Source organism: Hyperolius riggenbachi, chromosome 1 (genome assembly GCF_040937935.1).
Source record: "Hyperolius riggenbachi isolate aHypRig1 chromosome 1, aHypRig1.pri, whole genome shotgun sequence".
NCBI classification, from domain to species: domain Eukaryota; kingdom Metazoa; phylum Chordata; class Amphibia; order Anura; family Hyperoliidae; genus Hyperolius; species Hyperolius riggenbachi.
This window is the reverse complement of record NC_090646.1, coordinates 138,048,170-138,061,853: the sequence shown is the minus strand read 5'-3', so window position 1 is coordinate 138,061,853 and position 13,684 is coordinate 138,048,170.

The window sequence follows — 13,684 nt, the reverse complement described above, 5'->3', positions numbered from 1 at the left end:
TAGCAGGAATGGTTGCATGGCCACCTAGCTTTTCATCCTTCCCAGGCCAGCTAGGCGGGCTTCAGCCTGTAGTGTCGGTAGTATAGTGGTGAGCATAGCTGCCCTTCAAGCAGTTGACCTGGGTTCGATTCTGTAACGATTGGTGTCAGCACGCAGAGAGAATCTGATTATTGGTGATCTGCAGTATCACCAAGAATGCAGATATATACCTGAGTATTGATGATCTGCAGAATCACCGATAATACAGATATATTGCTAACCTCTGGACACCTATAGGTATGTAAGTGTTTGGTGTAACAGTAGTACTTTGAGTAATGCACCTGCTGGGCAGGTGATATTAGGCAGTAAAGGAACACTGCTCTGAGAGAACAGGAACCTTCCAGCAGCCTGAGACTCTCCAAGGGGTGGAGTCAGGCTGGAAACAGGAAGGGCCAGAGAGTGAGTGACACCTGAAGGTGGATGTCACTATCTGGTCTGGAGACTATCTCTTAAGAGGAGAGATAGCTCTCCAGGTCGGACACGCCTGGTCGGTAACACAAGGACAGATAAAGTACAAAGACAGAAGGCTGATTCGGTATCCAAGGCAAGCAGGGTCTGGCAACGGAATATCAGATATGCGAGGTACCGAATCAGAGGACAGAAGAGTAGTCAGGAAAGCAATAAGTCATAACAGATATCAAACAATGCCTAGTCTGGGTGTGAGGTCCGTGGTCTCTCCACCCTGGAACTAGTCTGATGTATAACAGGATGATCGCACAAGTTCCCTAGTCTTGGGTGCGAGGTCCGTGGTCTCAGCACCCTGGAACTAGTCGGAGCATAACACAAATGATAATACAGTTCCCTAGTCTGGGTGTGAGGTCCTTGGTCTCTACACCCTGGAACTAGCCTAAGCATAAACAGAATAACAGTTCAAGTAATCTGGCTCAGTGTGAATTCCCAGGTCCACCTGGTTCAAACACACTGTTGGATCTGACTAAGGTCTGAGTGCTTCTACATAGTGTTCGCAACGGCAGACAACTTGCAACTGGCCAGCAGTAACTATATATGGAGTAGTGCTCTCCAGCACCACCCCTAATTGATCAACCAATAGTATCCTGCTCTGGAGTCAGCTGATCGGCGTGATCAGCTGACTCTCTCTGCCCAGTATAAGAATTCTGCCTCTCAGCGCGCGCGCATATTCCTAAGCCTGTGTGCACTAACAGACTCAGCCACACCAGACACACGCTGCCCCGTGCAAACCGCCACGCTGGACGCAGAACCAGCCGCCTTACTGTTGTTGCAAGAGCCAGCTTTTCCGCGTTCTGCCCTGCTACCAGACACACGCTTCCGCGTGCAAACCACCGCTTTGGACGCGGAATCAGCCGCCTCCTCAGTAGCACACGCGGCGGCTTTTCCGCGTTCTCTCTCAGATTCCTGGACAATGCATGTGAGCATGTTTTTGACATCCTACAAATCCCTGGAAGACAAGATCCTCCTCCAGAGGAGAAGTAGGGAAGCTGTTGTGGGGTGCTATTTGAGGAAGAGCAAGGAGCAAGCTAACAAGCCTACAAGAGCCTAACTAAGCTTTCCCTAGCAGAGTCTGTCAACAGCTGATCCTTCACTAATTACTGTAGGCAGACGAGTGACTGTAATGGCCGGCGCTGCCTGCCTTTTATAAGGGGGGTGGGGCACCAGGAGTGAGTGTAGTCTGGGTGGCCACAATGTACCTGCTGACTGTCATGTAGAGGGTCAAAGTTGGGCGTAATGGAGCATTATGGGGGCGAACCGAACTTCCGGAAAAGTTCGCCGGCGAACGCGAACCACCCAAAGTTCGCCTAGAACCGTTCGCGGGCGAACCGTTCTGCTCATCTCTAATGTTAGGCAGAAGTCTCCTGTTACCTCTTAATGACTCCAGTCAGAAGTGGGGGTCGCCCCGCGAGATGCAGCCTTGCATCTGGGTTCAGGGGTTCCTCTTTGCAGCACGTAAGTCACCCTCCTATCTTTTGTTTACATATTTCTTACTTGATAGCTGGTTACTCGGCCATCCCTCTTACTAGCAACCTATCTTTACGATTCTTGCACAGCATACCTACCCTATTTGGGCATCACTAGCACTTTATTCTACCCTTATAGTGCTCTTTTTTAGCACGATTGGCACTTTACTTTATTTTTAACTTATTTTTCAATATGCTCAATGATTTTTGACTTATGTGGTGAGGATTAGGCATATAGTAGTAATTGCATTTATATGTGTGTCGATTGCACAGAATTACTCTGGTTATTCATATGCCTAAGATGTACCCCCCCTTATTAATAAGGTTTATTTTTTCATGGTATTGTATTAAACCCAGTGCAATTCCTCTTGGGGTTTTTAATGTTTTTTATTGTTGTTGAATTTTCCTAATAAAGTGATTGATTATAAATGTATATAAGTTTGGTAGTGTTGGTGCTTTTTGTATGGGGGAATCCTTCTTTCTCAGTGTCACTAAGGCTGTCAGGAGCCGGAAAATCATGGCGGCCTCCGTATCGAGCAAAACGTGGCTGATACATTTGGGGCACTTGCGTTGGGCACCCCAGTAAATAGAATAGGGGCACCCTAGGCCATGTTTGGGGCACAGGCCACGCCTAAATAGCGCTAGCGACGCCCCTGCTTCTGACTTCAGAACCATTGAGCCACATGCAGTTTATTCAAGGCAGCACAAGAATTTACAGGAACGTGAGGCTTCATGCCAAGATTTACCATCTGAGAAAAAGTCCCTCATCCAGAACTATCACAAAAGATTACAATTATTATTATTGATTGGATTTATATAGCGTCAACATATTACACAGCGCTGTACAATACATAAGATTACAGACAGTGATAACAGGGGTGACCAACAGCACAATACAGATAATAAGCAATAGTTACAACAGTACAGGTAATACGCAATATGATGCACAACACAATACTGGTAGTAATACAATGCCAGATCATACACTGGAGTGGTAGTGCTAATAATACAAGTTCACATATTCTGGGTAGGTTGTACAATCAAGTTTGATACACAAGGGGGGAGGGCCCTGCCAAAGGCTTACAATCTAGACTAGAGGGAAGGGTTAGAGATTTGTCATCAATGCTGAAGGGGGGGGGGGGGGGGGGATACACTTCATTAAGGCTACTTACACACCAAGATGTTGCGTTTTAGGGGACGTTATGGTCGCATAACGTGCCCCTAACGCAACGTATTGTGGTGTTGAAGTTGGACGTCAGATTGAGCTGCGTTATGCAGCTCTCAAAGCAGCCGCTCCAGGTTAGTCATAGGAAGTCCGGATCTTTTTAAGGATTCGGATCATTTGAATCGGATCATTGAAAAGATCCAGATCTTTGAACCAAATCATTTTACTAGGGAAGCAGACTGGGTGAAATGATTAGCAGGACAGGACTTTCCCTGCACTGTACATTCTGTATGTTCCTGTTTCTTCCAGACAGACATCCACTGTGAACCGAATCTTTCATTGTGATGATCCGGATGATTCGACTCATAAAAAAGATCCGGATCAAATGAACGATTTGTTCATGATCCGGACAACACTACAGTCCCTCCACGAGTCCCTGCAGTGCAGTGAATATTAATTAGCCATGTGGCTGGCTGCAGAGGAGGAGGGGAGACCTCCTCCTCCAACATTACTGAGCATGTGCAAACAGTCTAACTGGCTTAGCCCAGTATAACGTACAGCATGCAGCACTTTGTTTAAACGTGCTGCGTTACTATGTAACGCAACGTGTGCACTGTGAAAAGCACATTGATTTTATAGTGCTGTGAGTTAGGTTGCGTTACTGGCTGCTGTAACGTGGGCCTTTAACGTCCCACTGTGAAACCAGCCTAAAGGAATCATCAGCAAAATCAAACAAAATCTGCTTTACTTAACTGGGGCTTTCTCCAGCCCCTTGCAGCCGACTGTCCCATGCTGACAGCTTTGCTCTTGCCCCCGGCCCGGGGTCAGCACGGTGCAGAGGAAAACCTCGAGGTCATCCTTACTGCGCCTGCGTGAAGCGCCGCTGTCAATCATGGCCACGTTGTCCGCGGCTTACTGCACAGGCGCAGTAGTTCTGCGAACTAAGGGTATGCAAACTTCTGAACAGGGCCCTTCTAAGTATTTTCTTAATTGTTATTTTTGCTTAATGATTGTGCTATTTTGAGATGTCTTATTTTATTTGAATCCTATTACAAATAAAGCCCAATCTACACGATACGATTCTTTGTGCGATTCGATTACGATTCTATTTACGATCCAATTAAATCCGACATGTCCAATTGGGATTCGATTCGGTTCAATTCGATTTGCCATTGCAAAACAAGGGCAAATCGAACTGAATCAAATCCCGATTGGACATGTCGGATTTAATCAGATCATAAATAGAATCGTAATCGAATCGCACAAAGAATCGTATTGTGTAAATCGGGCTTAACCTTCCTGGCGGTAAGCCCGAGCTGAGCTCGGGCTATGCCGCCGGAAGGCACCGCTCAGGCCCCGCTGGGCCGATTTGCATAATTTTTCTTTGCTGCACGCAGCTAGCACTTTGCTAGCTGCGTGCAGTGCCCGATCGCCGCCGCTACCCGCCGATCCGCCGCTATCCGTCGCGCCGCAGCCGCCCCCCCCCCCCCAGACCCCGTGCGCTGCCTGGCCAATCAGTGCCAGGCAGCTCTATGGGGTGGATCGGAATCCCCTTTGACGTCACGACGTCGATGACGTCGGTGACGTCATCCCGCCCCGTCACCATGGCGTTGGGGGAAGCCCTCCAGGAGATCCCGTTCTTTGAACGGAATCTCCTGATCGCCGATCGCCGGAGGCGATCGGAGGGGCTGGGGGGATGCCGCTGAGCAGCGGCTATCATGTAGCGAGACTTTGTCTCGCTACATGAAAAAACAAAAAAAAAATGTAAAAAAAAAAGATTTGCTGCCCCCTGGCGATTTTTTAGCAAACCGCCAGGAGGGTTAAAAGAGGTGAGTTTTGCCCAATTATTTCTGTTTATCTTAAAGAGACTCTGTAACAACAAAAACCTCCCCTGGGGGGTACTCACCTCGGGTGGGGGAAGCCTCCGGATCCTAATGAGGCTTCCCACGCCGTCCTCTGTCCCACGGGGGTCTCGCCGCAGCCCTCCGAACAGCCGGCGACTGTGCCGACTGTCAGTTCAATATTTACCTTTGCTGGCTCCAGCGGGGGCGCTGTGGCGACTTTCGGCACGGAAATAGACGGAAATACCCGATCTCCGTCGGGTCCGCTCTACTGCGCAGGCGCCGGAAACTTGCGCCTGCGCAGTAGAGCAGACCCGACAGCGATCGGGTATTTCCGCCTACTTCGGCGCCGAGAGGCATCAGAGCGCCTGCGCAGGAGCCAGGAAGGTAAATATTGCGTCACGGCTGTACGGAGGGCTACAGCGAGACCCCCGAGGGACGCAGGACGGCGTGGGAAGCCTCATTAGGATCCTGAGGCTTCCCCCACCCGAGGTGAGTACCCCCCAGGGGCCGTTTTGTCGTTACAGTTCCTCTTTAAAGAGACACTAAAAATTATGATATAACGAACGAATTGGTTGTGTAGTACAGATAATTACTAGAATATTAAAAGCAAAGAAAATATTCTCATATTTTTATATTCAGTTATATAATGTTTTTCATAACATTGCATCATTCTCTAATATTTGCAGTTTACAGACTACATAGCATTCTAAATGATTTTATGCTGGGCATACATGGTAGGATTCTTCCTTATCAATCGAGCCGCTGATGGTTCGATTGATAATATCCGACTGGTCCGATGACTCACCGGATAGATTACCCGCCCAACCCCCACGGGCGGACAATAGCGGGGAATCGAGCGGAAGATAAGGAGCGCCCGCGGGGACGAGCGGGGATCGATCCGGCCACCCACGGGGACGCAGCGGGAGTCGAACCGTTGGCTAATCGAGCCGCTGGGTCGACTCGTCTATGCCCAGCATTACAGAGCAGGCCAGTGAACTATTGACCTGTCCTGTGCAGAAGAAAAAAACCAATACAATGACTGACAGTTGAGATAAACTTCAGAAGACAGAAGTCTCTGTGACTTTGAAAGTCGAGGAGCTCAGTGCCTTTTTTGCATAGATAACAACTGGAGTTTCTTAACTCTTCCTGTACTGGAAACTAGAGATGGCCCGAACGGTTCGCCGGCAAACGGTTCAAGGAGAACTTTTGGTGGTTCGCGTTCGCCAGCAAAGGCGAACTTTTGCGGAAGTTCGGTTAGCCCCCATAATGCACCATTAGGGTCAACTTTTACCCTCTACATCACAGTCAGCAGGCACATTGTAGCGAATTAGGCTACACTCTCTCCTGGAGCCACTCCCCCCTTATAAAAGGCAGGCAGCGCTGGCTATTACACTAACTTGTGTACCTGCAGTAATTAGTGAAGGGACAGCTGCTGTCAGACTCTCATAGGGAAATATTAGTTAGGCTCTTGTAGGCTTGTTAGCTTGCTCCTGCTAAAATAGCACCCTACAACAGCTCTTTTGAGAGCTAATGTTCTCCTGATGTGTGTATTTTTTTTTTGTGTTGCCCACTGACACTGCATTATACAGCCCTATCTGTTGCAGCTGGACCTTGGTAATTGCTAGTACTGTGCCAGCCAGGCCCTGCCTAACTATCTATACTGGGACACCTACCTAACTACTGGGGCACCTACGTACCTATACGGGGACACCTACCTATGGCTACCTACCTATACTAGGGCACCTACCTATGCCTACCTACCTATACTAGGGCACCTACCTATGCCTACCTACCTATACTAGGGCACCTATCTATGCCTAGCTAACTACTGGGGCACCTACCTATGCCTATCTACCTATACTGGGACACCTACCTACCTATACTGGGACACCTACCTATACCTACCTACCTATACTGGGACTCCTACCTATGCCTAGTTAACTATTGGGGCACCTACCTATGCCTAGTTGCCTATACTGGGAGACCTACCTATGCCTACCTACCTATACTGGGACTCTACCTATGCCTAGCTAACTACTGGGGCACCTACCTATGCCTACCTACCTATACTGGGACTCCTACCTATGCCTAGCTAACTACTGAGGCACCTACCTATGCCTATCTACCTATACTGGGACACCTACCTATGCCTACCTACCTACCTACCTACAGTGGCAGCCATACGGCCGTGCAGCCGCACGAGGGCCCCTGAAGTTCCGTTGCTTCAGGGGCCCATTAAGTATTTTTTTTTAATATATATTTTTTTTATTTTTTTTCCCCTGGGGGGCCCCGACTCCTATCCTCCCTCCCTCCCTCCCTCACCTCGGGGGGGGGGCCCCCTCCCGGTATGCGTGGCGGGAGAGTGGCAAATAGAGGATGTCTCCGGGGCTCCAGGCAGGCGCTAGAGGCTCAGCGGCTGCTTGTTCTCCGATGTCTCCAACTCTATATACTGCTCGCCACTAAACCAGGAAGTAGCGAGCAGTATACAGAGTTGGAGACATATTGGAGACCAAGCGGCTGAGCCTCTAGCGCCTGCCTGAAGACCCCGGAGAAGCCCCCCGAGGTGAGGAAGGGGGGGGGGAGGATAGAAGTCGGGCCCCCCACCCGGATAGCTTAGGCTACCTAACCACCTACCCACCCGGCTACCTACCTACCCACCCACCAGGCTTCCTACCTACCTACCCACCCGGCTACCTAACCACCTACCCACCCGGCTACCTACCCACCTGGCTTCCTACCTACCCACCCGGCTACCTACCCACCCGGCTACCTACCTACCCACCCGGCTACCTACCTATCCACCCACCCGGCTACCTACCTACCTACCGGGCTAGTTACCAACCCACCCACCAGGCTACCTACCCAGCAGGCTACCTACCTACCCACCCACTAGGCTACCTACCCACCCAGCTAAGGGCTACCTACCTACCCACCCACCAGGCTGCCTACCTACCTACCCACCCACCAGGCTACCTACCCACCCACCTACCTACCTACCGGGCTAGTTACCAACCCACCCACCAGGCTACCTACCCAGCAGGCTACCTACCTACCCACCAGGCTACCTACTCACCCGGCTAAGGGCTACCTACCTGCCCACCCACCACGCTGCCTACCTACCTACCCACCCTCCAGGCTACCTAAGCTACCTACCCACCCACCCACTCACCCACCCACCAGGCTACCTATCCACCCAACCACCCATGGGAGCTGCGCGCCGGATGGAGGCTGGGACAGGAGGTCTGCTGCAGCAAGGTGAGTAAATGTTTTTGTTTTTTTATTTATATTAGCAGGTGTATGTTCTGGGCAGGTCTGCCACATGATTGCATGCATTTTCTGCGCAAATCTGCCGACATGATTGCATGTATTTTCTGGCATATCTGCCGACATGATTGCACGTATTTTCTGGGCATATCTGCCGACTTGATTGCACGTATTTTCTGGGCATATCTGCCGACTTGATTGCACATATTATCTGGGCATATCTGCCGACATGATGTGTATTTTCTTGAGAAAACCTGCACAATTATGTGAATTTTCAGGGGAAAGGGTCACCAAAACTTGGGCCCACTGTCTTTGCGTTGCACTTTTCAAGGGAACCTGAGGTGAGAATAATCTTGAGGCTGCCATATTTCTCTCCTTTTAAGCAATACCAGTTGCCTGGCTGCTGTGCTGGTCCTCTGCCTCTTATTCTTTCAACCATAGATCCTGAACAAGCATGCAGCAGGTCAGGGGTTTCTGACAATATTGTCAGAACTGAGAAGATTAGCTGCATGCTTGTTGCTGGTGTAATTCATTTTATTACTGCAGCCAAATAGATCAGCAGGGCCGCCAGGCAACTAGTATTGTTTAAAAGGAAATAAACCCTCACCCCGGGTTCGCTTTAAAGAGAAACTCCAACCTAGAATTGAACTTTATCCCAATCAGTAACTGATACCCCCTTTTACATGAGAAATATAATGATTTTCACAAACAGACCATCAGGGGGCGCTGTATGACTGATTTTGTGCTGAAACCCCTCCCACAAGAAGCTCTGAGTACCGCGGTACTCTGGGCAAACTGCCACAATGTAACAATGTTCACAGACAGGAATTAGCTGTTTACAGCTGTCTCAACAGCCAAAACAGCTAGGAGCAGCTACATAACCTGCCCACAGTAAAAATGTCACCATGTAATAAAATGTCAGACTGTAAATCGGGGAGAGGAAAGATTTTACAATGAGCAAACACTGGCTAAATCATTTATACATAATTATGGTAAAAAATGAAGCACTTTTTTACTACATTATTTTCACTGGAGTTCCTCTTTAAGTTACAGTTAGCTACGCCCTCATCCGGTCATTGCCACGCCCATTTTTTGCCGCGGTGCTATGCGGTGCAGGTTCTATCCACACCTATTTTTTGCCGCAGGTTGTAGCCACACCCATTTTTTGACGTGGCGCTCGAAGCGTACCACAGGTCGTAAGGGGCACAAAATTGCAATTTTGCACAGGGGCCCTCTGCTGGCTGTGTCCGCCACTGCCTACCTACCTGCCTACCTACCTATACTGGGACTCCTACCTATGCCTAGCTAACTACTGGGGTACCTACCTATGCCTACCTAACTACTGGGACACCTACCTATCTATATTGGGGCACCTACCTATGCCTACCTACATACAAGAAGATAATAAGGTCGTTGCTTCATTGTGGACAGACCAAATTCGGTCAGCTGGACACTCAGTCACTGTTGTTCTGTCATTCAGCTACCTCAGCCCGACCATATGGGCTTGAAAATCGTTATCGCCTGCACTCTCGCCATGGTGCGCACCAGTCCAGCACGGCCGTAACAACACAAACAGATGTTTGCGGTGCGTTACACAGTGAGTTTGGTGTGTCAGTGTGAAGCAGAACTCTAATTACACTCCCTGATTGATGTATACACATGCAAGATGTTTTAAAGCACTTTAGGCCTGCAATTTAGCATTCAATGTGATTTCTGCCCTTAAAATGCTGCTTTGCGTCAAATCCAGATTTTTCCTCGGGACTCTTGGCATCTATCCCACTCCGCCATGCCCCCCTCCAGGTGTTAGACCCCTTGAAACATCTTTTCCATCACTTTTGTGGCCAGCATATTTTTTTCTATTTTTCAAACTTCGCCTCCCCATTGAAGTCTATTGCGGTTCGCGGAGGTTCGCGAACCGAAAATCTGAGGTTCGGGCCAACTCTACTGGAAACAATATTAAACTTATATCTCTACTCCTAATGTTTTATTTCTTAGCTGTACTACACATATAAGCCATTATATCATTTTTTTTTTCACTTCAGTGTCTCTTTAAAAATGGTGCACATTTTACAAATTCAGCCAGGGTTTTTAAACTTATGAGCATATACTGTACATATGTGAGGTTAGGCATCAGGGAAGACGTCTTAAAGTGGCTATACACCATACGATAAGATCCTATTTTACAACAATTCAATAATTGCAATTGGTTGTACCAAAAAATCAAAAGCTTTTCTTTCCTTCATTTGAGAAATCTGATTGAATGTCCCATTTTTATTTGATAAAAGAAGATCAGGAGTGTTGGATTTTTCTGATCAATTTTAGTCAAAATTGTATGGTGTGGGGTAGATTGTCAATTACTTGATGTACAGACCCAGGTAATTTTTTTCTGAGATTTTAATCTTTTTTTTTCATAATTGGGGAAAAAATTAACATATGTTTGTGGTACATTGGCCATATTTCTGAAATGTTACAATCAGTCAGAAAATTCGATTGCAATTTGTGAATTGAAAAGATATTTAAAAAATTGTATCGTGTGTGGCCACCTTTAGGCTGAATTCACAGTGGTCTACTGCATAAGCGTTATGAGTGTGACCTGCAAAGGAGACAGCATATAGGCTTTAAAGCAGGGGTCTCAAACTCGCGGCCCGCGGGCCATTTGCGGCCCTCGATACAATATTTTGTGGCCCCCAGGGCCCCAGAGCTTGTAGGGGCCCCCAGTGGCTACAAGAGGAAAAACATTTTTTGCAAATCGGCCTTATAGTTTTTGAGAAAATCGATTTTAAAGTTGCAAAGGAAAAAAATACACATTTAAAAACCTGCCGACTTTAATGGTTAATAGCAAATCCACCTTAAATGCTAGAAACCCTTAATTTGCAGGATATGTTAAGGAGATCATTAGGTATAAGAGAAAAAAACAATTTTTCAAAAAGACCTTATAGTTTTTGAGAAAATCGATTTTAAAGTTTCAAAGGAAAATAGTATACTTTTAAATGCGGTAAATGCGGTCACTTTTAGTAGCAAGTCTAACGGTAGTGTAATTTTACATGTATCAAAAGAAAGAGCAATACATTTCCTGACAGGGTTTCCAGGGGGTCCATACGCAGCCGCAGCGCTTTGGCCAGGGATTGCTATACAGCCGCAATATGGCTGTATGAAGATTCCTGGCATTTTTTCCTATTTTCCCAATTTTTTTTTATGTTTAGAGTGTGGGAATTTTTTTTTTTAAATTATGTGGGGTCCCTCCTCCTGAAACTTTTCAACCCCTTGTTCCCCATGCAGGCTGGGTTAGCCAGAATGTGGAGCTCCGACCGATTGGGGCTTCACACCCTGACTATACCAGATGCAAAAAAGGTCCCTTAATGCCGATTTTTGTTCCAGGGTATCTGTTGGGGGGGAGGGCAGGTTTATTTTGCTCTGGGGCCCCATTGTTGCTTAAACCGGCCCTGCCTGCCGGCAAAAGCAAAAGAGACACGGAAGCGAACTATATTTGCCCATTTTACCTTATAGTTCGCTTCAGTGCTCCCAAGTAATCCGCCGCATCCCCGCCGCTAAACAAGGGCTGCAGACCCCCAAATCCCCCGCACAAACATCCACGACTGCGCTGAGGGGCAGAGCTTCCAGCTGTAGCCCTGCCCCTCCTGACGTCAATCGCCGAATGGATCGCCGCCTCTCCCCCGCCCCTCTCTGTGAAGGAAGAGTGAGAGGCGCGGGCAGAGGCGGTGATCCGCCGCGATTGACGTCAGGAGGGGCAGAGCTGAAGCTGAAAGCTCTGCCCCTTCCAGGAAATGCCGGCGGATTGCCCCCCGGGCGATTTGGGGGCTCTGCAGCCCTTGTTTAGCGGCGGGGACACATGAACTCCCTTATGCGGCCCAGCCTCATCCTGACTTTGCCTCCTGCGGCCCCCGGGTAAATTGAGTTTTGGGACCCCTGCTTTAAAGTGATATATGCAGCCTGTAACTAAAAATCCAGCAGTCCTCCTGTAAAAGTAAGCTATAGTTACCTGCTCTGTCTTCTCCCTTGAAACTGTCCTGAAGACCCCAAATCACCTGATTTCTGACACACGGCCCCACCCCCGCAAAAAAGGCCAGTATGTTTATTCTATCATGATAAATAAATAATAAACAGACTGGCATTTGTCTTCGGGGGGGGGGGGGGGGGGGGGGGGGTTCACGCTATGCTAGTGATAGGAAAGTATTGAAGAGAAGCTCCGACCGAGAATTGAACTTTATCCCAATCAGTAGCTGATACCCCCTTTTACATGAGAAATCTATTCCTTTTCACAAACAGACCATCAGGGGGTGCTGTATGACTGATATTGTGGTGAAACCCCTCCCACAAGAAATTCGGAGGACCGTGGTACTCCTGGCAGTTTCCTGTCTGTGAATCTTGTTGCATTGTGGGAAATAGCTGTTTAAAGCTGTTTCCAACTGCCAAAAAAGCATGCAGCAGCTACATCACCTGCCAACAGTAAAAATGTCACCATGTAATAAATGCCAGAATGTAAATCAGGGATTTAAAAGATTTTATAATGGGCAAACACTGACTAAATCATTTATGAATAATTATTGTAAAATGAAGCACTTTTTTATTACATTATTTTCACTGGAGTTCCTCTTTAAAGGTCTGATAGCTCAGCAATAATACCACCCATACATCACAATTTTTGAGGGTAGAAATCACCTACCAGAGTTTCGGGTGCCAGTTCTCTTTACTTTTTGCAGCTGTTGGCTGCATTCCAGTATGCTCAGTTTGACTCCAGCTGTGTCATGTGACCCAGTGCAGATTAGGTGACACATCGAAAGCCAGGGCAGCTGAAGAAGTGAAGATGACCATCGCCCAAAGTTCTGGTCAGTAGCGTACCTAGGTCATGGCATTTGACATTTGGTGCTGGGTATTATAAGACATCCCCTCCCCCCCCAAAAAAAAGGAAAGGAAAGGAGCGAGTGTGGCATACTGAGCATGCCACACCGGGTAATGCCAGGTATAGGTGCCCCCTGTATAGGTAATATAGTTGCCCCAGTATATGTAATAAAGTTGCCCCCAGTATAGGTAGCTAGTATAGTTGCCCCCAGTATAGGTAGCTAGTTGCCCCCATTGAAGGTAGTATAGTTGCCCCCAGTGTAGCTAGTATAGTGGTCCCCAGTATAGCTAGTTGCCCCCAGGATAGGCAGTATAGTTGCCCCCAGTGTAGGCAGTATAGTTGCCCCATTATAGGTAGTATAGCTGCTGCCCCCAATGTAGGTAGTGCTGCTGCCCCCAGTGTAGCTAGTATAGTGGCCCCCAGTATAGCTGCCCCCAGTATAGGTAGTATAGTGGCCACCAGTATAAGTAGTATAGCTGCCCCCAGTGGAGCTAGTATAGTTGCCCCTAGTATAGCTAGTATAGTGGCCCCCAGTATAGCTGGCTCCAGTATAGGTAGTATAGGTGCCCCCAGTGGA